The following is a 25,455-nucleotide window of genomic DNA, read 5'->3' as shown; positions in this document are numbered from 1 at the left end:
ATGAATTCTCTGAAAACGTTTTGGATAAAGGCCACCACTTTGAAATTTGTCTCTTAACTTGAGCTTTAGGAAATACCATAAATTAGACAAAATTTATAAAAAACGGCACGATAAAAGTTTTTAAAACTTTGCATACCCTTACAGAAGCAAGCCTCTGTGGCATACATGCTGCGTATTTGCTGTGTATATGCCGCGAACACAGCAGTACACCAGAGGAGTACATTTTACATACACCGCATGCTGCGTATATGCCGCGTACTATTTCGACGAGTACACAGCATGTACGCAGGAGGTCACTAGTACACTTCAAGTACGCAGAACAGACTCTGAAAATTTAAGGAGTACACTGCATGTACGCAGGAGGGACTTGTACAAGAAAATAGTACACTGCATGTACACCACAGATACTTTGAAATTTGTGCAGTACACTTCATATACGCGGGAAAGACTTGTACAATTTCTTTTGGCATTTATACTTAGTTTTTTTTTTATAAGTTAAAGTCTGAAGTAAGCTTCATATACGCGGGAGGGACTTGTTCATTTTCTTTTGGTGTTTATACTTTGAATTTTTTTAGGTAAAAGTCAGAAGTACACTTCATGCAGGAAGGATTTGTACATTTTTTTTTTTTTTCTTGGAAGGAAGAACTTGATTTCCGAGTAACTTTTATCTTAATAGCATAGAATAGTTCAGATTACCGGTATTCTGAACAATGAAAATTTGCCAGACTATTTGCAATGTTCATTTGTGAAGCTTACATCTTAGTGATTTCTGAGCTGCACCTTGCATGCAGTGTAAAAATAGATCTATATTCTTTTTCATTTTGAATTAAACCTGGAGCTTTCTAACTTGGATAATTGAAAAGCCTTATTTGAACTTCGTTGTATTACATTTTGTAATACATGAAATAATTACCAAGATAATGCCTCAACAGCGCCCGAATGAGAAGAATTAATAGCTCTCACTGTTATTTGAATACTCTTAAGCAAAACACCATTCTATCATGTTTTATAAAGGCTTTAATGCTCATTATGTTAACTCATTAAGGCCTCACGAAATTAAAAGGTTGTTCATCCGATTTGCCGCTCGTATATTTTCAGAATGTTTTTGGCTACTTGCGCTCCCCCCATTGGAAAAATCAATCCAAAATTTTTTGGTGCGCTACTTTTTACGTAAAAGTGTATAAATGCTTAAATAATTCCAGTCCTAGATTGTTCTCAGATGGATTTTAATCAAAATAAATACATACTACGCACACATCGTCTATAATAAATCATAACACTTATATTTAGTTGCATTAAAGTTGTTTCCCCTTGATGCAGTTACGCCATTTTCTTCAAATGTTTACCAAATTACATGCTACAAAAATTGATTTATTTCATTGAAAAGTGGATGAAGAAAAGCATACTAATTTATATGATAACATCAATCTACATTATTTTGGTAAGGGTAAATACTTATTGATGCATGTCACTTATCTTTTTTCTGTTTTTTTCTGTCCAAATGATCAGCATTTGCCTACGAAAGTTGGTGGGGTAAGAAATTTACATTATCACAGCAGTTTCGCCACAGGAGTACACAGCATATATGCAGCAGGAGTACACAGCATGTACGCCGCAGGACTTGGGCCAGGAGTACACAGCATGTACGCCGCAGGGGTAGTACACCGCAGGCTCATTTGCATGTGAAAAGTGCATGTGCCGCGTACATGCTGCGTACTATTTCCCTCAAACTAAATTCCTCCAGCGTACATCCTGTGTACTATGTAGTCCACAGCATGTACGCAGCAAGTAGTACGTGGCAGAGCTCATTTGCATGTCAAAAGTGTACTACAAACGTACTATAGGTGTATGTGCGGTGTATATCCTGCGTACTATTGATTTCAGTACACATCATGTACGCATCATATACGCTGTATGTACACAGCAAGAGTACGCAGCAGGCCTTTTTCTTCTGTAAGGGTATAAGTGCGAAGCACCTTCAACTGTAAGAATATACCAAGCAAATGCCATTTATTAAACATTACTATTAGGGGCCTAATACCTTACCTTTGTTATAGTTTCTCTTTTCTAACGTTAAGATTTTTTTCAAAAAGCTTGAACACTGGTATCTAATTTTGCATAATTCTGTAATCATACTGAGGTGTATGTAAATGTACAGACTTTCTGACAGTGATACTGACCTAATAAACATGTCATACATAGTAGCGGCAACTGCTGTTGAGCTAGTTAGTATTTTTAAACATTGAGAGGTCATTTGCATACCGATACAAGAGTAAAAGGGACATTGAAGAGAGATTGACACCTAACTGACAGCCCAGCCAGTACAGCGAACATAAAACCCTGTAATAAAATATGCTCGGACAACCACACCATATCGTTTCTAATTGACCTATGACTTATATTGTAAACAAACTAATAAATTTTATCAGATATACTGTCCACTTAAAATCTCTTAAAAGTGTTGATAATTTTTCTATTTCATTAATTTCATTTTATTAGTTCAGTTTATCTAACTTTCATTTTAACTAAATTGTGCAGCTAGCCTAAAACTTTTCTACTCCAAGGTAATTGCAAGAACTGCAAAATAAGGTGTGATCAGGTCTTCAGCAGAACTTGAACAAACAATCTCTGGGCAACATGGCTGCCAACTGTACCGATTAGACCATCATTACTAAACAAAATTTAAGTGTATAGAGGATATTAATTAATTTTGTTTGTCGAAATATCTTTCAAAGAGTAAACACCGGATGTAGTATTTTATTAAGTGCAACAGCCCTGAATGAAAGATATTTGAGCCGTGCCATGAGAAAACCAACATAGTGGCTTTGCTACCAGCATGAATCCAGACCAGCCTGCGCATCCGTGCTGTCTGGTCAGGATCCATGCTGTTTGCTTTCAAAGCCTATTGGAATTAGAGAAACTGTTAGCGAACAGCATGGATCCTGACCAGACTGCACGGATGCATAGGCTGGTCTGGATCCATGCTGGTTGCAAACCCACTATGTTGGTTTTCCCACCGCACGGCTCATTTAATTTTACATGTAAATTCTTAATTTGTCCTTTGTTTTTTACCAAATTATATTAGTGGTACCATGTTACATATAAAATCAAAACACCTCAATATTAATGCATGTAGTGAACAAAATTCTCTTTTCTGTATTTTTTTTTACATTTCTATACAGTGGAGCATATACATATATTTTTGTAGGTATTTTACATACTTCTGTATCTTTTAGAAAGCATTTCAGAATCCAATTATCTATAATTTGTTTACATTCACATTTCAGAGCAGTACCAAAACAGCGAACAATCAGTATCACAACAACGAACAAGCAGTATCACAACAACGAACAAGCAGTACAAAAACAGCGAACAAGCAGTACCATATCAGCGAACAAGCAGTACCAAAACAGTGAACAAGCAGTACCAAAACAGCGAACAAGCAGTACCATATCAGCGAACAAGCAGTACCAAAACAGCAAACAAGCAGTACCAAAACAGCGAACAAGCAGTACCATATCAGCGAACAAGCAGACTACCAAAACAGAGAACAAGCAGTACCAAAACAGCGAACAAGCAGTACCATATCAGCGAACAAGCAGACTACCAAAACAGCGAACAAGCAGTACCATATCAGCGAACAAGCAGTACCATATCAGCGAACAAGCAGTATCAAAACAGCAAACAAGCAGTACCAAAACAGCGAACAAGCAGTACCATATCAGCGAACAAGCAGTACCAAAACAGCGAACAAGCAGTACCATATCAGCGAACAAGCAGTACCATATCAGCGAACAAGCAGTACCAAAACAGCAAACAAGCAGTACCATATCAGCGAACAAACAGTACCAAAACAGCAAACAAGCAGTACCAAAACAGCAAACAAGCAGTACCATATCAGCGAACAGGCAGTACCAAAACAGCGAACAAGCAGACTACCAAAACAGCGAACAAGCAGTACTATATCAGCGAACAGGCAGTACCAAAACAGCAAACAAGCAGTACCAAAACAGCAAACAAGCAGTACCATATCAGCAAACAGGCAGTACCAAAACAGCGAACAAGCAAACTACCAAAACAGCGAACAAGCAGTACTATATAAGCAAACAGGCAGTACCAAAACAGCAAACAAGCAGTACCAAAACAGCAAACAAGCAGTACCAAAACAGTGAACAAACAGACTATCAAAACAGCGAACAAGCAGTACTATATCAGCGAACAGGCAGTACCAAAACAGCAAACAAGCAGTACCAAAACAGAAAATTATCTCTGCAGAAACACATGAGGACTGACTGGAAGCAACTCTTATCCATTGTACTAACAAAAAAAATATAAAAATTGTGTCTTATGAAAAGATCCAGTTTTGTCCCCATTAGATTTTGAATCTGTACTAAGGGGTTTGTACTGTTTCTTTATAATCAGTACTACTTTGAAATCATTAAAATTCGCTGGCATGAAATTTCGTGCAAATGTGAAAAAGGACGATTTCGCACGGGCTTTAATTCGCGCGTTTCAATTTTAGAAATGAAAAAATAAAATAAAAAATTAATAATAGCGCGGTCTTTAATTGGTGCATCGGTCCTAGCGCGAAATACGCGAAAATTCGACCTACGCGAATAAAAATGATTTCACAGTATTTGCCTTTACACTATTTTTTTGTAAACTGTATATAAACCAAGAAGCAGAAACAGTACAGTAGGTAACAACTTACTAAAATGTCTTTAAAAAAAATTATAATATACGACGACTATAGTTTGCTTTTGAGGTCAGCGATATTTCTGTACTTTAAATAATGGAACGGTCCGTTATTTTGATGGTGTTATTCAGTATGATAGTGGTTCTTACCTAAATAAGGCAAGGTAAATCATTCTGATTTCCCCAATCGGCAGACGAGTCTATAAACTGAACTCTAAAACGTCAAAATCAAACTATACCTGTTAAATTATCTCTGCAGATTAATATAATAATATGTCAACAACAATTAAAAATCCTGTACTCCTTCAAGATTCACAAATAGTCCATGTAGATCTAGTGAAAAAATAATGATCCAACCTTATAAATATTACACCCTCTAATCTAAAATTATCTTGTGTATCTATTTGAATTTAACTTCTAGATTAAATTTTGTAAATGACTCACATGGTCAGATGTTAAGTCAATGTTAAGGTATTCCTCCTCACAACTGCAATGACGACCTATGACCTCAAGGCAAAACAACAGGACATAAAATAACAAACAATAGGACATGTCAATAAATAAGGAAATTATTGTCTCAGTTATGAAGGTAAGTTTACATTCAAGAGGAAATACACTATTTTACATACTTTACAATCTATACTGGCCATTTATTAGCAGTGTATCAGACACAACATTCATTCCTTTAGCTCTTACAACAATCAGCTTTGAAAAGCTCTTAAAGCTCCTACAAACTCATAAACCTCCAAGGAGCTCATTAAGCTCTTACAAGCTCATATACCTACAAGGTTCAGCTTTAAAAAAAGCTAGAATACAGCTTGCTTGGACCTATACAGGTCAGACCTTTCTGCACCATTAAACACTTTTTATCCATTCATTTCAATGCCTGCACTGACCACATTTGATCATTATTGATGGGTACAGAGTAAGGAAAGTATATGCTTTGAAAGCCCATCTCTATTGGTCACTTTTCATATAATTTCCTTCTATGTTTCATTATGTTTTGGTACCATTTTGGTACCAACTTCACAACTGTAACACAAGGAGAAGCTGGAAGCCATGCATACCCTGCTTTTGGAAATGTTTCAAGTTTTAGCTAGTTTGTATCATAAAAAATTCTTGTAATACCATTTCATTGAATGAGACCAGCACATTGTGCCCGGTTGTTTACATCACATAGCAAAAAAACTTTACTAGCACCACTTCTGAGTAAGTCACTTCTGTAACTGAGAAAAGAAAGGGTTTTATGTGGGTGAAACTCTATTGTTACAGGAAGTTATTTGCAGAAAAAAGTTTCAATGGGGCAAAACTACTGATAAGCTTTTTTATACACATTGGAACATGCAAGTCTCCAGTGGTGGAAGAGCTTTCAACATGAGTATAAAATTAAATATTCAATGTTTAAAGTGGTTAAAATGTGACTGCCACATTTTCAATCCATTTTCAGCAGTAACTACAGAGCTACCTGTCCACATACCGGTATAAAAAATTAACAAATCCCGATGCCAATGTCAACAAATGGACAAGCACAACCGCTCTATCTATTCTTCAAATAGCTGAGTTAAAAAGTATAACATAAAGATGCTGCAAAAAGATTTGCTTCGCTTGCATGTATGTCTAAAAAGGGTAGAAACAAAATACAGATTCTCTTTTTTACAACTAGGGGTGTAAAATATTGCTGTCTGAGATGATAGAATGACAGTTTAAACATTAAAAAAGTCTGATCAAAGAAAATGCTGAGTAAAAGCTCTCAGGAAGCAAGTTTTCAAGTTCAAATGTATCAATGTCCCAAGAATTTTGTTAAAATTATTTACGGCAGCACTAGAAAATATTGTCATTATATAATGCCTACTACAAAATGATATATTTATTTCAAATTCACTTCAAACTCGGACTTGACTGAAGCTACGCTAATATCATATATTTTATATAATTTTTTTTCCCGGTCTGAAACTTGTAAAAATGTATTTAACCTTCAGCCTGCTGGTGGCAAGTGATTCTGCCTTTGTGACCAGTGTTGACTAAGATCAGCCTGCACTGTTAGCTATTCAGTCAGTAAATTTTCAGTGAACACCCCTTTGAATAATAAATGGTATTGCCCAAATTGAATGATGGACCAGTCCATTTTAGAAATTTAGCAAGGTAAACGTTAAAAAACCAATACAACTTTAACAAAATTTGCTTTTTTTCTTGGTTTTCTTTACTTTTCTTAGACAAAATTATTCACAATAGGCTTTGAAAATAAATGTTTGCAAGTTATAAATGAAACTGACCTTGATCGATTCTTCAATATAAACACTGTATTGACATGAAATTCACAATAATCCTTAGAACATAATATCAAACGTGGCTCTTATTTGGAGGTATATGGCACATTCATCACTGTCACAAGACCTTATTGCAATATAAACTGCAAAATCGACAGAAAGTCAAAGAAATCACTGCTTGATACCAATAATTAACTATTAACTAACTTGTGTTTTCATTATCAGAAATCAATAAGTTGATGTGATTCTGTGACAGTCTGATCAAGCTAGCATATGGACAGTTTCACGATCTAAAGTCTAGCCAAGTTTCTGACAGTGCAACAATCCTGTCGATTTCTGTGACTTTTTTCTACTTAGACTTTTTTTTCAAGTTTTATCCTGATTCTGGAACAGATATTTTTTGACATTACATATACTCGGGGCTGCCCATTGGCTGTTTTTTGGGACCGTTCCTCTCGCAAAAACATATGCTTCCCAACTCCCCCCTCCACAATTTTGGTAAAAATTCCCCGTTTTGGGAGTTTTTTTACAGTGAAAATATTTGTCTTTGGTACAGTATAAAAAGAATCAAAGACTTAAAAGATACATGCAATAAAAACATAGAGATCCGAAAAAATAAACACAGCACGGTTAACATACCCCTTACAGAAGCAAGCCTCTGTGGCGTACATGCTGCGTATTTGCTGTGTATATGCCGCGAACACAGTAGTACGCCAGAGGAGTACATTTTACATACACCGCATGCCGCGTACTATTTCGACGAGTACACAGCATGTACGCAGGAGGTCACTAGTACACTTCAGGTACGCAGCACAGACTCTGAAAATTTAAGGAGTACACTGCATGTACGCAGGAGGGACTTGTACAAGAAAATAGTACACTGCATGTACACCGCTGATACTTTGAAATTTGTGCAGTACACTTCATATACGCGGGAAAGACATGTACAATTTCTTTTGGCATTTATTTTTAAGTTTTTTTTTTATAAAGTCTGAAGTAAACTTCATATACGCGGGAGGGACTTGTTCATTTTCTTTTGGTGTTTATACTTTGAATTTTTTTAGGTAAAAGTCTGAAGTACACTTCATGCAGGAAGGATTTGTACATTTTTTTTTTTTGAAGCAAGAACTTGATTTCCGAGTAACTTTTATCTTAATAGCATAGAATAGTTCAGATTACCAGTATTCTGAACAATGAAAATTTGCCAAACTATTTGCAATGTTCATTTGTGAAGCTTACATCTTAGTGATTTCTGAGCTGCACCTTGCATGCAGTGTAAAAATATATTCTTTTTCATTTTGAATTAATCCTGGTGCTTTCTAACTCGGATAATTGAAAAGCCTTATTTGAACTGCGTTGCATTACATTTTGTAATACATGAAATAATTACCAAGATAATGCCTCAACAGTCCCCAAATGAGAAGAATTAATAGCTCTCACTGTTATTTGAATACACCATTCTATCATGTTTTATAAAGGCTTTAATGCTCATTATGTTAACTCATTAAGGCCTCACCAAATTAAAAAGTTGTTCATCGGATTTGCATCTCGTATATTTTCAGAACATTTTTGGCTAATTGCGCTCGCCCCACATTGGAAAAAATCAATCCAAAATTTTTTGGTGCGCTACTTTTTACAGAAGTAAAAGTGTATAAATGCTTATATAATTCCAGTCATAGATTGTTCTCAGATGGATTTTAATCAAAATAAATACATGCTACGCACACATCATCTATAATAAATCATAACACTTATATTTAGTTGCATTAAAGTTGTTTCCCCTTGATGCAGTTACGCCATTTTCTTCAAATGTTTACCAAATTACAAGCTACAAAAATTGATTTATTTCATTGAAAAGTGGATGAAGAAAAGCATACTAATTTATTTGATAACATCAATCTACATTATTTTGGTAAGGGTAAATACTTATTAATGCATGTCACTTATCTTTTTTCTTTTTTCTGTCCAAATGATCAGCATTTGCATACGAAAGTTGGTGGGGTAAGGAATTTACATTATCACAGCAGTTTTGCCACAAGAGTACACAGCATGTATGCAGCAGGAGTACACAGCATGTACGCCGCAGGACTTGGGCCAGAAGTACACATCATGTACGCCGCAGGAGTACACAGCATGTACACCGCAGGACTCGGGCCAGGAGTACACAGCATGTACGCCGCAGGAGTACTCAGCATGTACACAGCAGGAGTACACAGCATGTACGCCGCAGGGGTAGTACACCGCAGGCTCATTTGCATGTGAAAAGTGTATGTGCCGCGTACATGCTGCGTACTATTTCCCGCATACTAAATTCCTCCAGCGTACATCCTGTGTACTATGTAGTCCACAGCATGTACGCAGCAAGTAGTACGCGGCAGAGCTCATTTGCATGTCAAAAGTGTACTACAAACGTACTATCGGTGTATGTGTGGTGTATATCCTGTGTACTATTTAAAGCCCTTGATTTCAGTACACATCATGTACGCATCATATACGCTGTATGTACACAGCAAGAGTACGCAGCAGGCCTTTTTCTTCTGTAAGGGACTGTAAAAATGTTTTCCCTGTACTCCCCCTCCCTTTAAGAAAATAATTGATACACCCCACCATATAATTGAGCTGTGCCATTAGAAAACCAACATAGCGGGTTTGCGACCAGCATGGATCCAGACCAGCCTGCGCATCTGCGCAGTCTGGTCAGGATCCATACTGTTCGCTTTCAAAGTCTATTGCGCGGATGCGCAGACTGGTCTGGATCCATGCTGGTCGCAAAACCACTATGTTGGTTTCCTCATGGCATGGCTCATATATATTATACCATGACTGGTTTTTTTTAAATGATTAATTACTATAATAATAGTGCACTTATAATTAAATAAAAGATGAGAAAGCGCTGTAACAGTAGAGTATTCTGATTCTTAAAATCCGAGGTAACATTTTTATTTCCAAATTAGGGCAAGATTTAGCCTCCCCAATCACTTCCTTTCTCTATAAAGTAATGACATAGTATCTAGTTCTAAATGGAAAATCTTGAGTCACTGTCAATTCCATACAGCAGAATTGATTAGCATTCTCAATGAATGTATTCTGAAGGAAAAAAATAATTTTTAATTAACAAAAGGAAACTTGTACCGTAAATTGCTTACAAATTCCACCTCCAACTCATTTATCCATGGTAATAATCTAATTTCTTTTTCTATAATACCTAAAATTAATATTTTCCCTTTTAATTTCCTTTTTTAAGAATATTCACCTCTATTTAGAACTATCGAAAACGTTCACCCCTGACATTGGAGAGAGATAAAACTTTGGCAACAAGATAATGTATTGAATGTTATCACACCCCAATAACATTAACATGGGCGAATACTTGCTTATCAAACCACAATGATATAAGCAGAGGGCGATATAAATGCTTATCGCCCCTTTTTTTGATAATGTAATTCAAATGACATTCATGCAATAAAAGATGCTATGTTGTACTGTCTGATTATCTAAATTCTAAGGTGATGACTAAATACCTTCATATCAGCCTGAATGCATAGGTTACAATCAAGTTCAAAGGGTTTGATAAGCACACGTATAAACAATACGGCAAATTCAGTATAAACAATGTGCAACTTCAGTATAAACAACACATCATTTATATCAGTCTCAGATACTTTAAAAGATAACATTTTGAGAAAATACAACTTCACAAAAAAAATATCTGTGATGTTTTTTTTTTCTAATTTTATTTTACCTGTTGCAGAGTATATCACCTGTTAAAAGGCCCATAATAATCTTGTTTAATTAAAATATGCTGAAAAAAATCAGTATTTTTAGATAGGTAATAGTAAAATCTGTGGCAAAAATAACGCAAAAAAAAGTGGAAAAAACAAACCTCACTCAATTTCCACGAGCTTCCTACATAATTATTCCAACACTGAAAATGGTATCACTGATCAATGTTAATATTAACTACTATTCTTCCAGTTTTTCGTAACCTTTTACCATGTGACAGAATCCAGAATCTATGCCTCCGTTGGGCAATTCCAGACAGAAAAAGCTAAAACAAGTGCAGCACCAACAGAGGAAGACAATAATCAAATGTGATGACAGGTTATCAAGCCCTATCTGGTGACAATACCGCCAGTATCGATTGTTTTACATGTCATTATCTATCATTATGTAACCTTTGTATACAACAATATATTAATTTTATAATAACAATAATATTATCACTTATTTATTTATAATATAATATTATCACCGATGTATCAATAAGAGAAAGATAGTATTTCAGTAAGTCACCAAAAATAAATATATCATAAAACACTTATATTTCATATAATTTCATACCAATAAAGTATGGTAATAGTAGAAATGAAATATGACTCACTACTACATGTATTGATTTATAAAAGGTAAGTTATTATAAAACAAAGGTTCACATCATATACCTTAAAGGTGGATAATCAGATTTTGGCTAAGTAACGGATTTGTTTTAAACTTTAACATCTGATCATTTACACTCATTTATGTTCAGTTAGCGCTTAATACAAGTTAGGTTTTCACTGGAGATATTTTTGATAATTGGTTTTCCTACTGCAGTTGCCCAACCAAGATCGAGTTATTTTATCATAAGTATAAATGTGATAAACATACTTTACCTAAGAAAATGTATAACTAACCGATATAATGGATTATATTCGTAAAATAATTGCATTAACAATTACATATATAGATTGAATTTATTAGAAATGCAAGTTTGAAAAATTATCATTACCTCCCTTTGCCTATCTTGGTTGCGCAACCAAGATAGAATGGGAAACAAGAGGACCATGATGGTCCTGAATCGCTCACCTGCCCCCACATGAACTGAGTACGACGTCGTTTTTTCTATTATTTGACACAGTGACCTAGTTTTTGAGCTCATGTGACCTACTTCTGAACTTGACCTAGATATCATCAAGATAAAAATTCTGACCAATTTTCATGAAGATCCATTGAAAAATATGGCCTCTAGAGAGGTCACAAGGTTTTTTTATTATTTGACATAATAACCTAGTTTTTGAAGGCATGTGACCCAGTTTTGTATTTGACCTAGATATCATCAAGGTGAACATTCTCACCAATTTTCATATAGACCTCATGAAAAATATGGCCTCCAGAGAGGTCACAATGTTTTTCTATTTTTAGACATACTGACCTAGTTTTGACTGCATGTAACCCAGTTTCAAACTTGACCTAGACATCATCAAGATGAACATTCAGACCAACTTTCATACAGATCCCATGAAAACTATGGCCTCTAGAGTGGTCACAAGGTTTTTTCTATTATTTGACCTACTGACCTAATTTTTGTCCGCATGTGACCCAGTTTCAAACCTGACCTAGATATCATCAAGATGAACATTCTGACCAATTTTCATGCAGATCCCATGAAAAATATGGCCTCTACAGAGGTCACAGGGTTTTTCTATTATTTGACTTACTGACCTAGTTTTTGACTGCACGTGACCCAGTTTCAAACTTGACCTACATATCATGAAGGTGAACATTCTGATCAATTTTCATGCAGATCCAATGAAAAATACGGCCTCTACAGAGGTCACAAGGTTTTTCTATTATTTGACCTACTGACCTAGTTTTGGACCGGACGTGACCCAGTTTCAAACTTGACCTAGATATCATCAAGATGAACATTCTGACCAATTTTCATGCAGATCCCATGAAAAATATGACCTCCAGAGAGGTCACAAGGATTTTCTATTATTTGACCTACTGACCTAGTTTTTGATGGCACGTGACCCAGTTTCGAACTTGACCTAGATATCATCAAGATGAACATTCTGACCAATTTTTATGAAGATCCCATGAAAAATATGGCCTCTAGGGAGGTCACAAGAATTTTCTATTTTTAGACGTACTGACCTAGTTTTGGACCGCAGTTGACCCAATTCGAACTTGAGCTAGAAATCATCAAGATGAACATTCTGACCAATTTTCATGCCCATGAAAAATATGGCCTCTACAGAGGTCACAAGGTTTTTCTATTATTTGACCTACTGACCTAGTTTTGGATCGGACGTGACCCAGTTTCGAACCTGACCTAAATATCATCAAGATGAACATTCTGACCAATTTTCATGCAGATCCCATGAAAAATATGACCTCTAGAGAAGTCACAAGGATTTTCTATTATTTCACCCACTGACCTAGTTTTTGACCGCAGTTGACCCGGTTACTAACTTGACCTAGATATCATCAAGATGAACATTCTGATCAATTTTCATACAGATCCAATGAAAAATACGGCCTCTACAGAGGTCACACGGTTTTTCTATTATTTGACCTACTGACCTAGTTTTGGAATGGACGTGACCCAGTTTCGAACTTGACCTAGATTTCATCAAGATGAACGTTCTGACCAATTTTCATGCAGATCTCATGAAAAATATGACCACCAGAGAGGTCACAAGGATTTTCTATTATTTGACCTACTGACCTAGTTTTTGTTGGTACATAACCCAGTTTCGAACTTGACTAAGATATCATCAAGATGAACATTCTGACCAATTTTTATGAAGATCCATTGAAAAATATGGCCTCTAGGGAGGTCACAAGGATTTTCTATTTTTAGACCTACTGACCTAGTTTTGGACTGCACATGACCCAGTTTCGAACTTGACCTAGATATCATCAAGATGAACATTCTGACCAATATTCATAAAGATCCCATGAAAAATGTGACCTCTAGAGTGGTCACAAGCAAAAGTTTACACACGCACGCACGGGCTGACGGACTGACGACGGACGCTGCGTGATCACAAAAGCTCACCTTGTCACTTTGTGACAGGTGAGCTAAAAATGAAATTAGAAGCTACATGCATTTTAAAGCCCACCTTTTGATTCAGATTGTTAAATATTTGGTATATCTATCCAATGCGAATGTAAAACTCGGAATTATATGGAAATAAAAAGAAATACCAAGCATTTTAAATATTTTCATATTAAGGGGGAGTATTTACAAATTTTTATGAAAATCAATAAAGTATACATTTCTAACAGGGATCTAACTCTAAGTAATGGGTATTTTTGTTTCTTAAATAAATCTCTTAACAGAATATATAACAAGAGGACCATGATGGTCCTGAATCGCTCACCTCTTCCCACATGACCCAGTTTTGAGTACAATGTCGTTTTTTCTATTATTTGACATAGTGACCTAGTTTTTGAGCTCATGTGACCCAGTTTTGAACTTGACCTAGATATTATCAAGATAAAAATTCTGACTAATTTTCATGAAGATCCATTGAAAAATATGGTCTCTAGAGAGGTCACAAGGTTTTTCTATTATCTGACCTATTGACCTAGCTTTCGAAGGTACGTGACCCTGTTTTGAACTTTACCTAGATATCATCAAGGTGAACATTCTCACTAATTTTCATGAAGATCTCATGAAAAATATGGCCTCTAGAGAGTTCACAAGGTTTTTCTATTTTTATACCTACTGGCCTAGTTTTTGACCACACGTGACCCAGTTTCGAAACCGACCTAGATATCATCAAGGTGAACATTCAGATCAATTTTCATGAAGATCCATTGAAAAATATGGCCTCTAGAGAGGTCAAAAGATTTTAATAATTTTAGACCTACTGACCTAGTTTTTGACCGCAGTTGACCCAGTTTCAAACTTGACCTAGATATCGTCAAGATGAACATTCAGACCAACTTTCATACAGATCCCATGAAAAGTATGGCCTCTAGAGAGGTCACAAGGTTTTTTTATTATTTGCCCTACTGACCTAGTTTTTTAAGGCATGTGACCCAGTTTCAAACCTGACCTAGATATCATCAAGGTGAACATTCTGACCAATTTTTATGGAGATCCATTCAAAATTATGGCCTCTAGAGAGGTCACAAGGTTTTTCTATTTTTAGACCTACTGACCTAATTTTTGACCGCACAAGACCCTGTTTCTAACCTGACCTAGATATCATCAAGATGAACATTCAGACCAACTTTCATACAGATCCCATGAAAAATATGGCCTTTAGAGAGGTCACAAGGTTTTTCTATTATTTGACCTACTGACCTAGTTTTTGACGGCACGTGACCCACTTTCGAACTTGACTTAGATATCATCAAGATGAACATTAAGACCAACTTTCATACAGATCCCATGAAAAATATGGCCTCTAGAGAGGTCACAAGGTTTTTCTATTATTTGACATACTGACCTAGATTTTGAAGGCACGTGACCCAGTTTCGAACTTGACCTAGATATTATCAAGATGAATGTTCTGACCAATTTTCATGAAGATCTTGTGAAATATATGGCCTCTAGAGAGGTCACAAGGTTTACCTATTTTTAGACCTACTGACCTAGTTTTTGACCGCACGTGACCCAGTTTCGAACTTGATCTAGAAATCATCAAGATGAACATTCAGACCAACTTTCATAAAGATCCCATGTAAAATATGGCCTTTAGAGAGGTCACAAGGTTTTTCTATTATTTGACCTACTGACCTAGATTTTGACGGCACGTGACCCACTTTCGAACTTGACCTAGATATCATCAAGGTGAACGTTCTGACCAATTTTCATGAAGATCTTGTGAAATATATGGCCTCTAGAGAGGTCACAAGGTTTTTCTATTTTTAGACCTACTGACCTAGTTTTTGACGGCACATGACCCAGTTTCAAACTTGACCTAGATATCATCAAGGTGAACATTCTGATCAATTTTCATGAAGATCTTGTGAAATATATGGCCTCTAGAGAGGTCACAAGGTTTTTCTATTTTTAGACCTACTGACCTAGTTTTTGAAGGCACGTGACCCAGTTTCGAACTTGACTTAGATATCATCAAGATGAACATTCTGACCAACTTTCATAAAGATCCCATGAAAAATGTGACCTCTAGAGTGGTCACAAGCAAAAGTTTACGGACGGACGCACGCACGCACGGACGACGGACGACGGACACCGCGCTATCACAAAAGCTCACCTTGTCACTTTGTGACAGGTGAGCTAAAAAGTAAAAAATGTCACTAAATTTTGCTTAAATGTGATTGACCACCTTTAACCTGCTATATTTCTATAATGGATTGGTCCATCTTTCAATTTGGACAGTACCACTTATTACTCAAAGGGGTTTTCACTGAAAATTTACTGACTGAATAGCGAACAGTGCAGACCATGATCAAACTGCACGGATGTGCAGGCTGATCTTGGTCTGCACTGGTCGCAAAGGCAGAATCATCTGCCGCCAGCAGGCTAAGGGTTAATATCAAGAACATCACTTTGAGCAAAACAAGCCTGGTATTCAATTGGAAATTCCAAACAAAAGAACCATAAGAAATCCAATCAGATCTGAAAATTATATCAAAATAGTGGCGTGGATGGCATTGGTTGAACCTGTGAGCAATTTTTATGGCACCAAAACAGTAAATGTGGGTTGAGCTGGGATGAAAAAAGCTTGATAATATGCTTGTAGGAGTAAAATACAAGACTACAAAATATAATTATTTGATAAAATGAACAACTGCAATCATATTGTTTTTGTTTGTTTGTTTGTGTAGTATTTTGTATATTTCAGTAATACGTTATGAACTTGATTGTGGAATACTAGAATAAAATTCCCTGTATGTTTGTTCACTGCTCAATGTATCTGCTGCAGGACAAACAACATGTTACCAGACCTCTGTGATCATGATTTAACAAGAGGACCATGATGGTCCTGAATCGCTCACCTGTCCCAACATAACCAGTTTTGAACTGAGTATGACGTCATTTTTTTTCTATTATTTGACATAGTGACCTAGTTTTTGAGCTCATGTGACCCAGTTTTGAATCTGACCTAGATATCATCAAGATGAACATTCAGACCAACTTTCATACAGATCCCATGAAAAATATGGCCTCTAGAGAGGTCACAAGGTTTTTTCATTATTTGACCTACTGACCTAGTTATTGATGGCACGTGACCCAGTTTCAAAATTGACCTAGATATCATCAAGATGAACATTCTGACCAATTTTCATGAAGATCCACTCAGAAGTATGGCCTCTAGAGAGGTCACAAGCTTTTTCTATTTTTAGACCTAATGACCTAGTTTTTGACCGCAGTTGACCCAGTTTCGAAACTGATCTAGATATAATCAAGATGAACATTCAGACCAACTTTCATACAGATCCCATGAAAAATATGGCCTCTAGAGAGGTCACAATGTTTTTTCATTATTTGACCTACTGACCTAGTTATTGAAGGCACGTGACCCAGTTTCTAACCTGACCTAGACATCATCAAGATGAACATTCTGACCAATTTTCATGAAGATCCATTCAAAAGTATGGCCTCTAGAGAGGTCACAAGGTTTTTCTATTATTTGACCTACTGACCTAGTTTTTGAAGGCACGTGACCCAGTTTCGAACTTGACCTAGATATCATCAAGATGAACATTCTGACCAAATTTCATGAAGATCATGTGAAAAATATGGCCTCTAGAGAGGTCACAAGGTTTTTCTATTTTTAGACCTACTGACCTAGTTTTTGACCGCACGTGACCCAGTTTCGAACTTGACCTAGATATCATCAAGATGAACATTCTGACCAAATTTCATAAAGATCCCATGAAAAATATGGCTTCTAGAGAGGTCACAAGGTTTTTTTATTATTTGACCTACTGACCTAGTTATTGATGGCACGTGACCCAGTTTCAAACTTGATCTAGATATCATCAAGGTGAACATGCTGACCAATTTTCATGAAGATCCATTCAAAAGTATGACCTCTACAGAGGTCACAAGGTTTTTCTATTTTTAGACCTAATGACCTAGTTTTTGCCTGCAGCTGACACAGTTTCGAACTTGACCTAGATATCATCAAGATGAATATTCAGACCAACTTTCATACAGATCCCATGAAAAATATGGCCTCTAGAGAGGTCACAAGGTTTTTCTATTATTTGACCTACTGACCTAGTTTTTGAAGGCACGTGACCCAGTTTCGAACTTGACCTAGATATCATCAAGGTGAACATTCTGACCAATTTTCATGAAGATCTCATGAAAAATATGGCCTCTTGAGAGGTCACAAGGTTTTTCTATTTTTAGACCTACTGACCTAGTTTTTGACCGCACGTGACCCAGTTTCGAACTTGACCTAGATATCATCAAGATGAACATTCTGACCAACTTTCATAAAGATCCCATGAAAAATGTGACCTCTAGAGAGGTCACAAGCAAAAGTTTACGCACGGACGCACGACGGACGCTGCGCGATCACAAAAGCTCACACTGTCACTTTGTGACATGTGAGGTAAAAATGCTACAAGAAAAGCTAGAAGCCAAGAGTAGAAAACACTATACAAGAGCTGTCCGTAAGACAGCGCGCTCCACTATTCGGGGATTTGACAGTAAAATGAATATATGTCTGAATAAGAGACCTCTACTATAAAAGGAAGATACACCAAGTGGCATACTTCCATCAAATACACAAATTAGAGTTATTAGGATTGTTACAACAAATGCAGATGATGATGGTAAAGATATATTTTGAGTTTCAAGTCATTATCTTATATAGTACCAATGTTATGTCCAGAAAACAAAGTTTGTTAAAAAAATATAAGTATAAAAGGGGCATAATTTGGTCAAAAATACAAATCAGAGGGGATTGTTACTACACATGCAGATGATGGAGATAAAGATACATTTTAAGTTTCAAGTCTTTATCTTATATTGCATTAAAGTAATATCCAGAAAGCTAAGACTGCAAAAAAAAAATTAAGTACAAAAGGGGCATAATTCTGTCAAAAAAATAATTAGAGTTATGAGGCATGTAACCACACATGCAGATGATGATTATAAACAAATATTTTTAATTTCAAGTCATTATCTTTTAAAGTACCAAAGATATGTCTATTAATAAAGCTTTCGAAAAAATTTAACATGAAAATAATTCCAAGTATAACTCCTTGGTGACCTTGACCTTGGATTTAATGGGCCCAGTCCCTGCATACACTACGTGTGTATGCTGGACAATGTTTATGTGAACTTACAGTAAGGTATAAGCAAAAGTAACAAAGTTATGACAGAAAAACAAAGGTTGCTGAAAAACTTTAACCTTAAAAATAACCTAAGTATAAGACCTTGGTGACCTTGACCTTGGATAAAATGGGCCCAGTCCCTGTACATACTTACTTTGTTTGCATATACTGGACAATGTTTATGTAAAGTTACAGTAAGATATAAGCAATAGTAACAAAGATATGACAGAAAAACAAAGGTTGCCAAAAAACTTTAACCTTAAAAATAACCTAAGTATAACACCTTGGTGACCTTGACCTTGGGTATAATGGGCTCAGCCCCTAAATATACATTGTTTGTATACTTGACAATGTTTATGTGAAGTTACAGTAACATATAAGCAATAGTAACAAAGATATGACAGAAAAACAAAGGTTGCCGAAAAAATTTAACCAAGAAGTGTCACGCAGACGCCGGGGTGAGTAGTATAGCCCCCCTATTCTCCAAATAGTGGAGCTATAAAAGCACACCAGACTGGTTACCTTAACTTTAATCCTCACTTTTCTGTTATATGAATATAGGTATCACCAGTAAATCATCCAAACTTGGTAAACTTTTGACCAACCTTTTTTTTTTTTTTTGGACACAATCGTGACAATGTATTTGAAGTCAGTTTGACGTATACATTATGTGTAGGTTACTAACCGAGTAGGAGGTGTTCATGAAATGAAAATACCCGCGCTCGTGCGAATCGTGACACCGAGAGCGGGTATTTTCATTTCATGAACACCGATCTAAGAGGTAAGTAACTGACTTACACAACGTCATTTTAGTTTGTTAGTTTTTATTTATTTATTTATTAGTCTTTCCTTCTCCCAGTCAGAAAAAAAAATGATTGTGGAATTACTTTAACTTCAGCAGGTAAATTGAAATACGTAAAATAATATCAAAAAGAAATATCATGAAAGTTCTGCTAATTCGCCAATGTAAATGCATTTTTGTTAGCCGATTATTTGTTGGGAGTTTTTCTTTGTTTCTTTTTACAGAAAAACAAACAACGCATCAGTATGGTCTCTGTAACATCAATATTTCACTTTCAAAGCTGAAGTTCACATTCTCATGAAGTGATATTAAACAATTATGTATCCAAAAATGGTATCGTCTGTTTATCTGTTTATCTGAATGAAAAGTCCACAATTTGTTTCATTATTTGTTGTTGTTGTTGTTGTTTTATTTATCTTTAAATGCACAACTTCACACTTCGGTTGCATGTTTATAAAACATTTTTCATGATAAACTTAGTTTCGGTCTCTGCATTTACGGTTTCGTCGTGGACGTGGTCTTCATCATCATCATCATCATCTAACAATAATAATTAAAATGATTATCTTCTTCGTCTACTTCTCCGTTAATGAGCCGTGAATGTATCTTGTAGATGAAAACATGACGATTGTAATTCAAAGGTAAAAATATACAATATTGAAAAAAATAAGTATACATTTGTAAATACCACTTGACACAGGTATTGTCTATTGTCCGTAAGTATTAACCTGGCACTCATTTATCTTCGCCAGTATTTTCGGGGGTTTCCATTATTTTACGAAATATTTATATCCTGAAATAACCAATATAAATAACCAATGGCACGGTGGCATAGTGATAGCTGTCTGACTGCCACGCACAATACCACGAGTTCAAAATCAGCTCAGACCATTTTTTTTTTAATTCAATGTAATGTTGTTATCGATGTTACTTTTACAATATCTGCGTAACATATTTCACGAAATCTGATTGTTTTCTCTTGTAGATCTAGTATTCATTTTCAGGAAACGCTGGTGAGAAATACTTTGTCTTTTTATCTAAGATACTTTTAAATAACCTTTTTCCATAACGTTTATAGACCATAAGGTTTGATCAGATAAGTATGTCAATATTTCTACCGATAAAATTTGGGGGAAAATGGTCCGTACGCAGGAGTTGAACCAGAAATGCAGTTTAGCAGCTAAACGTTTTGTTCGCACAGCTATTTGCACATGTGACATGTGAAAATTATAAAGAAATATAAACGCAATATTATATCGCTATTTAACTTCAGACACCGATAATTAATTTACGGAAAATATACGGAATATTCTTGAGTGTCAGCTCAATACTTACGGACACTAACATGGCATTAAATAAACATTACAGTTTGAACTCATCGAACATTCTTTTCATGTGCTCAGGTATAGTATGATACCTGTGCACGAGTGCAGGTATGGTATGATACCTGTGCACGTGCACAGGTATGGTATGTAGGTATTCATTTTGGTTATTAACCCGCAGAGAACAATGGAACGGTTGTGTAAACATCAATAAAAACATGAATTCTTGGTGTGCTTTAGTCCATATATTCAGCCTGAAACACCTGTCCAAATTGTAAAGTTCAGTAAAGAATTTGGTCACTAAATCTGGAGTAATCTGTAGTGATGATTCTCTGTAAAAACTGTGTAAGGTCCATCTAAAATCCTCTATTGGTTACATGAAACTTTATTTTCAATGATATTACATCAATGCCTGATAAAACTACATACCTGATGATTACATTTAATACATCCACACTTTTTTTTATTCTGATCTCCAATTAATATAATTAGAATGTATAATTGCATTCACAGATGTTATCCAGTATTTTCAATATAATTTTATGAGTATGTTATCAAACAATGTTGGTTATGTCTTAAGGCAATGATGGTCAATTAAAACAATTCATCATTTTCTACATTTAGCCCTACATATAACTCCTCAAAACTGACCAATGATCATTCAGTCATGTAAGTTAGATGAAATGATATGTCAAATTGTTTCATGTTTAAATTTTCATGAAATACCACTTTTATTAAAGATTGCTAAAGCACTTCTTCCACTGAAATTGTTTATTTTTAGATACTAACTTTAATTGCAAAAAGTTCTCATAAAATGAATTTAAATTGACTAAATATAATTTATTACAAATTTTCTTGACCTACATTCATAATTCAATGTCATGCATAAGAGTCACTTCTTAAAAAAACTTCCAGTTGTTTTAGTTGCAGCACACATTATTATACTGAGCTTAGCTGTATGTGCATTAGGCATGTACTGTTTTAAACCTAACACTCAGTACTGTTCATAAATATATAAACATAAACATGTTAATTTCATGTTAATATAGGATAATACAAAGAAATATTTTATATTCCAAAATATGAGTTTTGGGCCAATACATCTTTAACCATTAAATAGCAGCATTGTAACAAATAAGAAAATATATTATCGCAATCACAATTCAAGGGGAAAAAAAACATGTTAGCCGCCATCTCAAGCTGCGATCTTTAAAAATTTGGCAGTACAACCTTTCACTGCCATACATGACTTAGATGTATTAAGTAGGCAAAATCTATCTTAATTTATGTATCATTAGTAAATTATGATAATGTTGTAGATGAAACAATCTTGTTTTGCATGTGTTATACAAGATCTATTGCCGCAGTAGAAATGTCATACCAGATTTTTATTGTCAACTTCATAATGATACAGCCTTACAGATATAATTATGGAAATCAATTCTTTCATTTAACCTTTAGCCTGCTGGTGGCAAGAATTTATTCTGCCTTTGTGACCAGCGCAGACCAAGATGTGAAGGCTGATCAAGGTCTGCACTGTTCAGTCAGTAAATTTTCAGTGAACACCCCTTTGAGTAATAAGTGGTACTGTCCAAATTGACTGATGGACCAGTCCATTATAGAAATTTAGCAGGTTAAAGGTTAACATACAGACTTAACATATATACCATTACAGTAAACCTCATTTATAAGGAACTCGGATATAAGGAACACTCGGTTATAAGGAACAGTTTTCAATTCCCCGATCTAATTCCTTCTTTATTTAATGTAAAAATCCTCGGTTATAGGGAACTCGGTTATAAGGAACACTCGGTTATAAGGAACACTTTTTCCAGTCCCAAGTTACGAAATGCAATGGAAAACTCCTCGGTTATAGCGAACAGACATAAAGAATAAAAAAAATATTGAATACCGGAAATAAACATGAGAATCGCTGATGACGTCAGAGTAACGTCGGCACTATCACGCGCTTTCATGCACATGAAAATCGCTTTCATGCACATGAATAAACACAAATTATTTCACTCTATGATCTTTAGTTTGTTAATTTACGGATACGATAAAAAGAAAATATATAATGTCATCAATTTACCAAATACTGAACGATAGTAGAGTATATTTACTCAAGATTATGTTCGACAGCTACATGTATTTGGTATTTCATGTTAACAATAGTGAACGAAAATCCTAAATAAATGTGCTAATTACACGTGATTAACAATGGCAATCGGTCCACTTTACCAAATTTCCAATGAAAAATTATTGCAGGTGCTAAAATGGACAATAGCAAAAGTATTGGTATAATTTACACTTTAATCCGTATGTATGGCGCCGTTGTCTAGTCGTTATACACCGTATGTCATAAACACCCTACTTTTTAAATTTTAATGGGTAGTCTTATTTAACATTTTTGTAATGAAAAATTGAACATTTATTTTATATTAGTATTGATGACTATTCATATAACATGCAGTCAAGCGAGGTAAGGGGAGTACCTGCAGCATCATGTAGCACTCTCTAAAAAGAAGTTACAAATGACCGACAAATTATAAACATTAATTACGGTCATTCTTACCGACGAACATTTTGGCTTGGTTAAGGTTAAACGCCGCGTTTCAACACTATTTCAGTCACATACATGCAGGCAGTTTACCTTACCATCTCTCCAGGAAAGGACCGGTACTAGAAAAGCAACTTCCTCGCATAAAGATTCAAGATCGGCCCGGAGTGTGAACACATACCCCTTATGAAACGTCAGTCAAATAGTGTTCGCTAAACGTCAGTCAAATAGTGTTCGCTATTCAAATTGTATTCGTTATACGAACCTCGGTTATAACGAACTAGTTCGCTCTACGGATATAAGGAACCTCGGTTATAAGGAACAATTTTTAGAGGTTCCTAGCTGTTCCTTATAAGCGAGGTTTACTGTACATTTATAATGTAAGCTGTAGGGTATTAATTAACCTTTGATATATAATCTTTGTTGTTCTATCTATGTCTAAATACATTGGGTCAAAACCCTTTAATTAGATCTGCACCACTTAAAAAGAGTACTGCCATGACATTTATAGTTAAATATAAACTATGCAAATTCATGAACTTTGAAAAATAATTTAAGTCAGCAGCTTTAAACTCTTACCAGAACATGGTTCAATATATGAGCCGTGCCATGAGAAAACCAACATAGTGGGTTTGCGACCAGCATGGATCCAGACCAGCCTGCGCATCCACGCAGTCTGGTCAGGCTCCATGCTGTTCGCTTTTAAAGCCTATTGGAATTGGAGAAACTGTTAGCGAACAGCATGGATCCTGACCAGACTGCGCGGATGCGCAGGCTGGTCTGGATCCATGCTGGTCGCAAACCCACTATGTTGGTTTTCTCATGGCACGGCTCATATGTTTTATAACATAACCTTGCCATATAAAGTAAAAAACAGTTCTGGTGCCTTTTAACAACTTAACAGTGTGCTCATTTTACAAAGTATTAGCCAATATAACAGTTTTCAACAATTTTGGATTCTGTAAAATAGAACACACTTTCCAAAAATAAACACTTCATAATAATTTAATGGCAACTCTTTTTTCAACAAGTAAATTGAATGAGTAAGTTAAACAACTAATTGCTTGTAAGACACACTTCATGATAAACAAAAACTATTTTTTGCAACAAGTATTTCATAATAATTTGGCATTAAAGGGACTGGCCTCCAGATCGTTCGACAACAAAAAAAATAAATATTTTTTTAGATATCTGGAAATAAATGCTATATTTCTTAAGATTTTTTTTTTTTTAGAAGGCTTTAAAACTTAATTGCTGACAAACTGTATGTAGCGGCAACACATTTGAATTTGCTGTTTTTACTACTTTTTACGATGAAAATCGAAAAGCATTTGTATCGCTTTACTCCATGGCAGGTAAACTGTCTTGATTATAAATATCTATATTTTGTAATAATAATTCACAAATAATGCTATTGGTTACGACGACGGGAAAATGTCTTTATTGCCGCGGCAGTCCGGGATTCGATTCCTGACACGGTCATCTTATTTTCTTGATTTTGATTTTTTTAAATATTTTAGAAACAAAAACTCGTATTTTAATGTTCATAATATGACCAAACTTCAATTTGAAAGAAAGATTATTTTTAGCCAAATCTGGAGGTCAGTGCCTTTAAGGTATACAAGCAAATATAATTCCCAAACAATGATGTGACATATAAAGTATAGGGAATTCAACATTTTTGTAAATTGTCAAAATGTAAATATTTTCACACCGATAACAAATTAGTTCATAGGTAAGGCATACTGAATATGTTCAACCAATCGTTTGCAG

The 25,455-nt window shown here is 35.3% G+C and overlaps 1 protein-coding gene across 7 annotated transcripts in view; it reads right to left on the bottom strand.

Annotated features, from left to right (window-relative positions):
- LOC123551077 (protein shank-like) overlaps positions 1 to 25,455 on the bottom strand; it is a 106,055-nt gene that overhangs the window by 73,814 nt on the left and 6,786 nt on the right. For 2 of the 7 annotated variants that reach the window (XM_045339746.2, XM_045339754.2), the window contains exon 1: positions 10,095 to 10,206. The exons of 1 other annotated variant lie outside the window; for it this stretch is intronic. The gene's annotated coding sequence lies outside the window, so the exon portion shown is untranslated. Of the gene's footprint in view, positions 1 to 4,934; positions 5,061 to 5,139; positions 5,158 to 10,094; positions 10,207 to 10,845; positions 10,952 to 25,455 lie in introns of those variants that run through there. 4 more of the 7 variants (XM_045339749.2, XM_045339755.2, XM_045339751.2 and 1 more) reach the window with 4 other exon arrangements.

Source organism: Mercenaria mercenaria, chromosome 4 (assembly GCF_021730395.1).
Source record: "Mercenaria mercenaria strain notata chromosome 4, MADL_Memer_1, whole genome shotgun sequence".
Lineage (NCBI taxonomy): Eukaryota > Metazoa > Mollusca > Bivalvia > Venerida > Veneridae > Mercenaria > Mercenaria mercenaria.
Note: the sequence above shows the minus strand (reverse complement) of the source record. Positions and strands in the feature narration are given on the sequence as shown.